We start from the raw sequence: 10,349 nt of genomic DNA, 5'->3' as shown, positions 1-10,349 counted from the left end.
AAATTTGACATATTGTTTGCGATTGGTCTTTGGTTATCAGCATTCAAAGTTATATTTAAAACTTACAACTTGATGTACTTCATAGAAATATAAATATTGCTTTCAACTTCTGACCAACTCACGCAATCCTATATCATGCCCTAATTTTTCAAAACAGATAAATGTCACTATAATACAGTGTAACCTATGTTAAACTTAATAGAATTCTCCTAAATCTCGTTCTCCTAAATACAAGTGTTTGTACAGCTAATTCACAAGTCCTCAGTATCAGGAATGCAACATGTCAAATATCATATCGAAATTGTTAGACACAGCAAAAGAAGACTGCTACACCGTCCAACACATTTCTCACACATATCTATCACACACCAACCTGATAAGCATTTCAGTGTTTACAATTTACATTTGTGTATAATAATTTTGGCTCAATTTTGACGATTTACGAACGTTGACAAGACATGCACTAATCTATATTTAAAATCTAAGTCATGTTTTAGCAAGTAGTCGCTTCTGAGAACATTTAACGAATTACTTTCTCAGCAATTTAAAATAGTTCATCGCTTTGCACTGACTTAATGCTGCATCGAATATTGATAAATTTCGAAGTATCAAAGCAAACGGTTATGAAGCCAGCTTAGTATTTTTTAGAGGACAATGTAAATATTTCATCACGAGGATATTTAACATACAATATACGATTGGATTTAACCGGCAAATACTATTTATTGTTGCTCGACAACATCAAAAGCATTGGGCCTCTATATACAAACTCGAATCAATTTTCTGGAAAGAAATAGTAATTGGTGTCTTAAGACAGATGCGTACAGCGAATCAAACCAGGAACCTACAGGGTCGAGACGGAAACAATATCTTTAGCATAATATCAACCTTTTTTTGGGGCCACGAATTATGTTACTATAATAACGTTTTGTATAATACGTAAGACAGATAAATACATATATTTTATTCCAAACCAAGGTAAGTTCATTTGTTAATACATTCAATGACATAGAAGACAATATAAATTCTGTATAATTGTAAAAGCCAAACGCTGTGTAACTGCCTTTTCAAAAGTCATATTTGGGCTCAAAGCAGTCATGTCCGCAGCAAATGGAGCAACATGTCTGTACATCGGGGCAGTCATAAACAGATCTGCAATTTTCTCGGCATAACCCAGCGCTAGACGGCACAGGACATGTCTGAAACGACATCACTAACAATTAAAAAGACACAAAGCATGTTTTAAGAAAACGAGAAAGGTTAATAATATTCACAATTTTCGAATATTTTAGTCGTAAATTAAAATCAATACTCTACCTTCACCACCAATATCTTAAAAGTACAATTCCCAAAATCTCCGCCGCTTTGTTAACTATTTCAACAGAATGGATGAATTGCATTTTATGTGCACAACATGTATGCACTGCAACTTAAGAACAATTTTATTGATATTTTATATACTATGAACATTATGATAAACATTGAAGCATTTTTCATCTCTTGCACAAAAAGACCATTAACAAATGGTAGCACGATGATTGAATACCAATGCAGGCTATTTCTCTACATTCTACAGACCCATTTGAACAACAGCAGGTATTGCATTCGTCTTGTAACTGTGATCCGTCTGCGTACAATTGTTTATTGTAATAGCACAGATATCTGTAAAAAAAGTGCTCATGTATTACAGATGCTCTTATCATTTGAAAATATTGAATTTATCAATTGACAAAACAAAAATCAATTTTAGAGTACTTTTGATCAATAACACACCAAGAAGTTTTGAAAATTTTATTTGGTTTGATCACTGAATGCAAATCCACAATGTGCCTTCATATATATCATAATATTTATATTCATGCCAACATCTTACATACTATAAATACTCCAATACACAAGACAACTTCAAAGGAACAAACACGTTATTATGTTAAATAGTTTGCCTCTCTTCATGTTCTTTACATGTATGTTCGTTATATGCACATTTTATTAAATAGGTATGTATATTTGTGTAAAAAATATTTTAATAAATACATGTCAGTGCTAACAGGCCAAGTAAATTACATGTGTCTTTCATATAAATACTCATACGAAACATTGAATCTAGGCCAAGTTTCCAGCAAAACAAATTCACTCTACGGAACTATTTTTTTTCCAAAGGGGTATGTCAAATATGACAATATGAATGGAAATGGGTTGTTATTAAAATAAACTTATCATCGGATTTTAGCTCAGCGTTTATATTTCTCACAAAATATATATTACGTAAATTTGTCGTACGCTGCACGATAAGATGGGTCCAATTTACAGTTTTCAGCTTGTTCACCTTTACATATGTTGTTGCAACTGTTGTGTGGGTAACTCGGTGCTCGCTCATTCACATGTTTGAAAAACAAATCGTAATCAACTGCGCGTATGATCATACGAGCATTGCCAGCTGTTCGCATTTGTTATCCTCTTTCCGATTTCATTTAGTTACATGCAATACTTTTCTCAAAAGCGCACATGTTTTAAATGTCAGGTTGACATGTGTTTTTTAATGTCAGAATGATATGATAAGTTAACGATCTTGCCAAATATATGGATTATTTGGAAGTATATAATACACGGCAATATTTTCCAAGAAAGCGCATATGTTTTTGAATGTCAGGCTGACTTGTCATTTTAATGTCAGTTTTGCATGAGAAGTTAACGATCTGTCTGAAAAATATCGAGTATTTAAAAGTATATAATACGCGTCAACATTAACTGTTAGTCCAGCAGAACTACTCACAAGTGCTTTGTTGAAAGGATCTTATTGTCAAACGGTTTTAAATATTTTAATTATTAATCAAAACAAATAAGATGTAACTTGTAATGATTGGACATATGTCATGTTGATGTTAATATTCGGAGTCATTTAGTTTGTGTACGTATTGTATTTAGTTTATAGTGTGTATTCAATATATGTATATGAAATAAATTTGTTAAGGTTTTGTTTTCATTTTAACAGATCATGGCGACATCCAGAAGCTTTCTCGCAATTTGGCTGGTTTGCCTTAAAGGTAAGATATAGTCATGGTAATTTCAATATTTATATAAATGTGTATCATGATACGTTTTTCTTCTAATTATTTTCATATAAGGTTTTATATTACAATAATACTAATTATTATTATTATTATTATTATTATTAATTTATTATTATTAGTATTTTTTTTAATTCTTATTACAATTATAATTATTTTTCTATACTACTACTACTACTACTACTACTACTACTACTACTACTACTACTACTACTACTACTACTACTACTACCACTACTACTACTACCACTACTACTACTACTACTACTATTACTGCTACTGCTACTACAACTACTACTACTTCTACTACAACAACAACTACTACTACTTATATTACTATAACTACTACTTCTACTACTACTACTACTACTACTACTACTACTACTACTACTACTACTACTACTACTACTACTACTACTACAACAACAACTACCACTTCTACTATTACTACTACTACTTCTACTACTACTACTACTACTACTACTACTACTACTACTACTACTACTACTACTACTACTACTTCTACTACTACTACTACTACTACTACTATTACTACTACTGCTACTACTACTACTACTACTACTGCTACTACTGCTGCTGCTGCTGCTGCTGCTGCTGCTACTACCACTACTACTACTTCTTCTACTACTACTACTACTACTACTACTACTACTACTACTACTACTACTACTACTACTACTTCTACTACTACTACTACTACTACTACTATTACTACTACTACTACTACTACTACTACTACTACTACCACTACTACTACTACTTCTACTACTACTACTACAACTACTACTACTTCTACTACTACTACTACTACTACTTCTACTACTACTACTACTACTACTACTACTACTACTACTACTACTACTACTACTACTACTACTACTACTACTACTACTACAACTACTACTACTACTACTACTACTAATACTACTACTACTATTACTACTACTACTACTATTACTACTACTTCTTCTACTACTACTACTACTACTACTACTACTACTACTACTACTACTACTACTACTACAACTTCTATTATTATTATTGTTACTCCTACTACAACTACGACAACTAATGCTTCTTATAATAAATATAACAATACGAATCACATTAAAAATATAAAAAATAAGAAGAAGAAAACTTATACTACTAATAATATAATAATACTTACAATTTGCGTCATAGTGAAAAATAGCTTTGTAATTACTTATTTTTCCGTATTGTATATATGAACTCTTGCAGGTAGTAGCTCTATTCTTTATATTAATCAAAACACTAGTTTAAAACAGATAAATTTTCTTTTTAAGTGTGATGTCATTTTATTTTAGTATTAAGTTGTGGTGTTTTGGTGATGCTTCGATGAATCATTAAAACTTTATTAATTGTCAAATGCTCTGTATTACATGGTTTAGTTATTTCGTATGCCCATTTGTGTTTGTTTAATGCATTGCTGCTTCCTGCAAATACGGCGGACGCACATATCAAGAAGGTAGAACGAATATATACCTTATATAGCCATCAGTTAAGGTAACGTCAATTGATATAACGTCTGCTATAGTGTGCACAATATCTGAAAGATTCCAGAATTGCCGAAATTCGTTCATAATGGCGTTTGTCTTTTTACAAAAATATAGTAATATGTATATTTAATTATGAATATTTCGACGTTATTGTATAATGTCTTCCAGAGTGTATGGCAAATATTGAATTCAACGTTAATCGCCATTTACAATTTAACTTTTGTTTAGCTTTGGAAAACACACACCTGCTTGCAAACGTTCTATTTTCTATATGTTGTTTTATATCCAACACAACAGTGCTTAGAAATTTCGGATGGACTTATATCAACTAGTTGACATATATACTGTTGCAAACTGTGGTATTAAAGGATACACATGCGTTGTGTGTTAGGTGTTAATTTTTATAATACCATCGCTACGCTACTTTCCGATGTATCACACTAAATTGTCAGAACAATACAGACATATTTCGTTTCGAATGTGTGTTTTTTTCGACAAGAGTAAAAGCATAACGATTTATAACGAGTTTTACCGTAACGTTTCTGAATGCAAATCCTTGAAAAAATACACATGTACGTATATGTATATTTTCTACTAGCACACGGCGTTATAGTTTATTATAATATTTTTTTATACAGTCACATATTCCAGCCGATTAACATGGCATCCATTTCATGTATACTCAATTACTTTTTTCAATTTGTTGAGTACATTTATTTTCGATTGGCTTTGGCTTGTAGGCGAACGCGTATCATCCAAAGACCCATGCCTTTTTTGCATGTGCTTCAACGGCATGACAGTGTGTGACCGGATGTACTGCTTGTACTGCGTAGGCTACACACCACTGTTGTATTATAAGAACATTACAATACCCACGTGATCAACCACGTGTTAAGGATTCCCGCTTTATCCCGCTCCGGTGATAAGCCCTGCGCATTAGCTATCTAGTAGCGCAACTGTATAGACGCTCATATGCTACTGTAAATATGTAACAATAAAATCGTAGAATAGAAGCTCGTGTATCTTGTGATATTGCCTTCACATTAGTGTTGACACTCACATAATAAATACACAATATACAACATGGTGTCAGAATAACGGACTTAACGTTCACATAAACTGGTGTCAAATGGATTTCGTTCACGACGCGCGGGATACTAAACAGTGACAATGAATATGTCAGGAATTACACCGCCCAGCATGGACTGGGAGAGTTCAAATCTACCTGAAGCATGGGAAAAGTTCAAGCGTCACACCGAACTTGTGTTCAAAGGACCATTAAAGGACAAAAAAGAAGAAGAAAGAATCGCCTACGTTCTTCTATGGATTGGCGACAAAGGGCGAGACGTATATCAAACTTGGCAGCTCTCCGACGAGGAAAACAAAAGTCTAGAGGCACACTACAAGAGATTTCAAACGTACGTGCAGCCGAAACTCAACTCTGTCTTCGCCAGATTTCGTTTTTACAATGAAGTCCAAGGGGCAGACTCAATCGACAAGTTCATCACCCGACTCCGCCTTAGAGCGCAAGATTGTAAATTTAAAGACAATGGCATCCAAGACGAGATGATCCGGGACAGACTAGTGATCGGTACCAACAACACACGAATTCGTGAAAAACTGATCAACGAGGGTGACAAATTGACTCTCGATAAGGCAATTCAGATTGCTCAAAGTTTCGAATACTGCCAACATCAAATGGCATCAATGAACATTGTTTCCAATCAAACCGGTGCAACGTCAATGACGGCAACTCCAGTGGACGCTATCGCCTCCAAGCGGAAATCAGGACCGAAACGACGCCAGGCAACGCATAAGCAGTACCCACAACAACAACAACAGCAACACCGTGGACAGCAACCCTGTGACAACTGCGGCAACAACCATGGGCCAAACAAACAATCCTGTCCTGCCTTCGGAAAGCAGTGCAGAAAGTGCCACAAACTCAACCATTTTGCCTTTAAGTGTAGACAACAACGGAGTGCGCACAAGTCAGTGCATGACATTGACAATAGTGTTATGGAAGGTGCCTGTGGACACAGTGACAGTGGTTCCGGCGACACCTTAGAGTACTTCGTTGACGTGGTAAGTGCACATTCTTCACAATCTCCAGACCGTGCATTTGTACAAATTTCAATTGGGCCAAATATGACTCCGGTCAATTTCAAAATTGATACAGGAAGTGAGTGCAATATAATCCCTCACGATACATTTCGCAATCTTAAGCTGAGCAGCCCATTGGAACCCCCCGACAGTAAACTCACCTCATACTCAGGTGACCTAATTAAGGTTATAGGTAAAGTACGTCTCCCCTGCTCCCACTTATCAGACAAAATAGACGCATTATTCTATGTAGTCGGAAACAAAGCCCCTCCACTACTTGGCCTCAAATCTTCACTTGATCTTAAATTGATCAAATTGACATATTCAGTTGAAAACTCCCCAAAAGAGCAGACGCCTCTTACCAAGGACACTGTGATGTCCGAATTCAAAACGCTATTCAGCGGTGTAGGGGAAATCCCAGGTTATGCCAAATTGCATTTGAAAGAAGATGCAGTCCCCGTCGTGAACCCCCCGCGCAAAGTCCCAGAAGCCCTAAAATCTAGGTTTAAGGCTGAGCTTGATCGAATGGTTTTCGATGGAATCATCACAAAGGTCACCGAACCAACCGCGTGGGTTAACAGTACAGTTCTTATAGAGAAACCTAAGACAGGCAAACTCAGGGTATGCATAGACCCAAAAGCTTTGAATGACGCTATTTGCAGGCCCCATTACCCAATGCCGACGTTAGAAGACGTTACGAATGACTTATCAGGAGCTACGCACTTTAGCATCCTTGATATCACACATGCCTATTGGAGTGTGAAACTTGACCACGAGTCGTCCCTACTGACGTGTTTTTCGACACCGTTCGGAAGGTACCGATACCTACGACTACCGTTCGGAATTAGTTCCTCGGGTGACATTTTCATGCAGAAATGCAATGAAATTTTTGAAAATTCACCAGGAGTCCATTGTATTGTCGACGACATTCTTATAAGTGGCAGGTCAAGGGCGGAGCATGATCAAAACTTGCGAAACGCGCTAAAACTAGCTCAAAACAAGGGTGTCCGTTTTAACCCGAACAAATGTATTATAAGTGCGACTGAAGTGCCATTCTTTGGTCATGTTGTTTCAAGTCAAGGTCTGAAACCCGACAGTAGCAAACAAAACGCAATTACGGATCTTAAAGCCCCCCAAACTCGAGCCGAGTTAGAGACTTTTCTAGGCATGGTCAACTACCTGGCAAAATTCGCGCCAAATCTCGCAGAGATTACAGCCCCCCTTAGGAGCCTATTGCAAAAGGAGGTAGAATTCCTCTGGGATGACCCTCAATCGCGCGCTTTCGAAAAAGTCAAGGCCGTGATTACGAATGCACCAGTTCTAGGTTACTTTGACCCCAAGGAGCCCCTTGTGCTTGAATGCGACGCCTCTCAAAACGGGTTAGGTTGCTCCCTGTGGCAGAAAGGTAGGCCAATTGCGTATGCTTCAAAAAGCTTGACCGCAAGTGAGAAGCTGTATGCAAACATTGAACGCGAACTACTTGCAATTGTGTTTGGTTGCAAGCGATTCCACCAACTGACGTACGGACGACACGTGACTGTTCACAGTGATCACAAACCGATTTCGTCAATCATAAAAAAACCTCTATCGGCAGCGCCTCCGAGGCTGCAGAGACTACTTCTGTCATTACAGAAATACGACATCACTGTGGAGCATGTGCGTGGTAAAGACATACCCGTCTCAGACTATCTGTCAAGACACTCAGTTAATGACACGTACCCAACTCTAATTGACGGATTGGACACACACGTTCATTCGGTTAGAAAGCAACTGCTGGTGACTGACAGACGTTTAGAAATAATCAGACAGGCAATTCGTGACGACAGTCAGATGCAACGTCTAAAGCAGACGATACTCGATGGCTGGCCAGAATCTCGGTCAAATTGTAACCCCGTGATTACGGAATTCTTCAATCATAGGGATGAGCTGTCTTATGAGGATGACCTAATTTTCAGAGGTCAAACACTCCTTATTCCGAGATCTCTGCAGCCCGACATGATCAGACAGGTACACATAGGTCATTTAGGCGTGACAAAGACCCTGCAGCGGGCCAAAGACTGTATGTTTTGGCCTGGCATGCAAAAGCAAATCTCAGAGCACATTTTACAATGCCCAATTTGTCTCACTCACAGAGACTCGAATGCTAAAGAGCCAATGATTACATCAGAATTCCCAGACAGGCCTTATCAAGTTTTGTCAACAGACCTGTTTCATTTTGACAATAGGAATTACCTACTGACAGTGGATCATTATTCGAATTTCTTCGAGATTGACTTTCTACCGGACACAAAGTCGTACACAGTAATTCGAAAATTGCAGACACATTTTGCTCGCAACGGAATTTGCGACGTGCTGCATAGTGACAATGGACCTCAGTTCTCTAGCACTGAGTTTGCTGACTTTGCAAAATCGTGGCATTTCACACACGCCACATCATCGCCGTTACACTCGCAAGGAAACTGTTTAGCCGAGCGAAGTGTGGGCATCGCCAAAAAACTTATGAAAAAGGCTAGGGATAGCAATCAGAACATCTATGTCGTACTATTAGAGTACCGAAACACGCCACTCAACAGTGGCTACAGCCCTGCACAGCTGTTACTCAATCGCAGAACTAAGTCAGTATTACCGATTACAAACAAAGCACTGTGCCCCCAGGTTATCAATGCCCGCAAGGTCAAACAGAGTTCAAAATACACTCAAGCGAGAAGCAAGCATAACTACGATAAGTCGGTCAAATCCCTTCCGCCTCTTAATGTAAATGACCCTGTTAGGATACAGATGGGTAAAATTTGGGTTCCGGGAAAAGTGATACAAAAGCACTGTCCAAGGTCTTACACCGTACAGACGCGAGAAGGAGTAGTGTATCGCAGAAATCGCATTGCGTTATACAAAACTAATGAAAATGTTTCAGACATATCTGTACCCGACTACAACATCCTTGCAAATACCCCTAAGGAACCCCAATCAGCTGCTTCAGCCAAGACTGCCCAGGTCATACCTTTAGACAATTCTTATGCAACACGGTCTGGGAGAGTAGTTAAGAAGAATGCGCGCTTCTACGGAGCGGAGTATGACAACCATTGATTTTATAATCATTCAATACGCAGACAACTTCATGTTCTTTAATTATGCATAAACTTTAATCTTGTATATTTTGATTTATGCATAGCACACAGAGTCAATACAAACAAACTCGTTACATAGAGTACTTAATTTGTGTTCTATAATCATGCATGAATTTTAAACCTTATTATATTTTGATTTAAACATGCAGTTCAATTTTCTTTTATTCATGAAGAGGGAAATGTTGTATTATAAGAACATTACAATACCCACGTGATCAACCACGTGTTAAGGATTCCCGCTTTATCCCGCTCCGGTGATAAGCCCTGCGCATTAGCTATCTAGTAGCGCAACTGTATAGACGCTCATATGCTACTGTAAATATGTAACAATAAAATCGTAGAATAGAAGCTCGTGTATCTTGTGATATTGCCTTCACATTAGTGTTGACACTCACATAATAAATACACAATATACAACAACCACCAGGCCAGGGTTGCCCAATCTGCGTATCACTCGAGGAAGTATAACACATCTACATGTGAAAAGTTCAACAAAACAAATTCTATGTTCGTGT

General features: G+C 37.5%; 2 protein-coding genes across 7 annotated transcripts in view; both read left to right on the top strand.

Annotated features, from left to right (window-relative positions):
* Window positions 1–10,349, top strand: part of LOC127860137 (uncharacterized) — a 355,128-nt gene that overhangs the window by 85,864 nt on the left and 258,915 nt on the right. The gene's annotated exons all lie outside the window — the stretch shown is intronic.
* The window catches only part of LOC127860164 (protein CDV3 homolog), a 337,157-nt gene that overhangs the window by 136,192 nt on the left and 190,616 nt on the right, over window positions 1–10,349 (top strand). The window lies entirely within an intron of this gene.

This window comes from Dreissena polymorpha, chromosome 15, assembly GCF_020536995.1.
Source record: "Dreissena polymorpha isolate Duluth1 chromosome 15, UMN_Dpol_1.0, whole genome shotgun sequence".
NCBI classification, from domain to species: domain Eukaryota; kingdom Metazoa; phylum Mollusca; class Bivalvia; order Myida; family Dreissenidae; genus Dreissena; species Dreissena polymorpha.
Note: the sequence above shows the minus strand (reverse complement) of the source record. Positions and strands in the feature narration are given on the sequence as shown.